The 1,985-nt window shown below is 34.9% G+C and overlaps 1 long non-coding RNA gene across 1 annotated transcript; it reads left to right on the top strand.

Annotated features, from left to right (window-relative positions):
- Nucleotides 1–249: 249 nt before the first annotated feature.
- Nucleotides 250–1,662, top strand: LOC120779668. The gene is made up of 3 exons (XR_005705699.1): nucleotides 250–668; nucleotides 723–1,219; nucleotides 1,279–1,662. It is a non-coding gene; the product is annotated as an uncharacterized LOC120779668 (long non-coding RNA).
- Nucleotides 1,663–1,985: the final 323 nt, after the last annotated feature.

Here is a 1,985-nt window from a genome sequence, read left to right as displayed (position 1 = left end):
GTTATTTTTTTCGAAACGCGGCCGAAGGCCGCCAACGCAAAAAGCATTTTTACTCGAAGAAAACTTGACACACCCCGGTGTTGGATCGGCCAGGGTTATTTTTTTGAAGCGCGGCCGAAGGCCGCCAATACCGAAAGAAGTGGGACGCGAATGGACTAATGTTTATCCTGGTGTTGGCCAGGGTTTTTTAAGCTGTCAATGCACAAAGTTAATCTAAAAGTTATGTTAAATAGGGTATATCATCCTCTTTAAACTACATTTTCTATAACGGATATTGTTAAAACTAAACAAAGTACCGTTCTTTTTGTTGTCCGTTTTGTCATAATCTTCACATTTATCAAGTCCGCGTTTCCCCTTTTTAAACTACATTTTCTATAACGGGTATTGTTACAATTAAACAATATACCGTTTCTTTTTTCCCGTTTGTAATAAGTTTCATATTTATTTCATTTGAATTCCGCGTTTGGATACATGTGCATAAAGTTTAAAATATATAAAAATAAATATATAATTATTAAAAGCTGTATTTTAAAAAATGAGTTCAAATTCATCAGATAAGTAATATAAGTTTTAAATTGATAAAAATATAACTTAAGGTATTTAAATAGATTGTGTCGGAGCGTCAACCAGCCGAGGTGTTATAAAGCGAGTGCGTGCAAATTCATCAGGTAAGTAATAAAAGTTTTAAGCTGATAAAAATATAACTTAAGGTATTTAAATAGATTGTGTCGGAGCGTCAAAAAGCCGTGGTATCGTAAAGCGAACCAATGTGCTTAAAGCGTCCGAAGTAAAGTCAATGTGGAATATTGGAAAAATAATCCAAACATTTGACTCTAAAGAGAAATGTATTTCCTTTGCCGAAGAACAAGGATTGATTGTAAAAGCTAAAATTTGCCGCACGCATAAAGTGCCAATGACGCTGTCGCTGTATAAAAGTAGCACTGTTGGGGTGTTTCCATGCCGGAAAGGGGTTTGTCGGAACCGAACTGCGTTAGCAAGGTCGACCGATACTTGGTTCGACAACGTCAAAATCCCACTTCCGCTCATCTCATTGGTCGCATGCGGAAGTGAGGAAAAACAGTTTTATCAGGGAACCAGTTTTATCTAGCGCTACTATATGTGACTGGTATAATTACTGCTGCGAAGCCGTAGTATTATAAAACTGGTAAAATTATTCAAATAGATGAAAGTAAATATGGGAAGAGAAAATACAACAAAGGTAATAATAAAAAAATATAATTTTTTTTTAAGTAATTAATATATTTTTTCTAATTTTAGGGCGAAGAGTCGAGGGCCACTGGGTTCTTGGAATGGTTGAGGATGGGAGTGACGACCTTTGGCTGGAGGTATGTCCCGGCAATGTCAGGTCTGCTGAGGTGCTCATACCTTCGATAGAAAAGCACGTGGCAAAAGGCAGTGTTATATGTACTGATTGTTGGAAGGCATATGACTATCTGGCCAGTCACGGGTATGAGTACCGACGCGTTAATCACAGCGACCCCGATAATCCGTTCGTCGCCGAGAACGGGACCCACACTGAACGCATCGAATCCCAGTGGCGCGTAATTAGACGTTTTTTTATAAAAGACAATTACAATAATAGCGAAGATTTTTCTAATTTAATATTTGAAAATATTGCAAATAATCATGATGATCCTTTTATAAAATTATTAGACGCAATTAAATACACATATAAGCCTTAAAACTTTTTTAATACAATGGAAAATTTATTTCAGATGGTATTTGTTTCCTTCATTTGAGTTTTTATATTCATTTTTATTCGTTTGGTAAATGTGTAATTATGGCAACACTTATTATCTGTCAACAAGGAATACTTTTGTTATTGTGCATGGAATGAAAATTGTGTAGAACATAAAATGCTTATTTTAAGCAAATAACTAAAAAATTTCTCAAAAAAAAAAAATACGTAGAAACAATGTAGTGAAGTGTAAGTGCATAAAAAGTGTATAATATGAAATAAATAA

Source organism: Bactrocera tryoni, unplaced genomic scaffold (assembly GCF_016617805.1).
Source record: "Bactrocera tryoni isolate S06 unplaced genomic scaffold, CSIRO_BtryS06_freeze2 scaffold_11, whole genome shotgun sequence".
In the NCBI taxonomy this organism is placed as follows: domain Eukaryota; kingdom Metazoa; phylum Arthropoda; class Insecta; order Diptera; family Tephritidae; genus Bactrocera; species Bactrocera tryoni.
The sequence above is the reverse complement of the archived record's forward strand: the minus strand, read 5'-3'. Positions and strand labels throughout refer to the sequence as shown.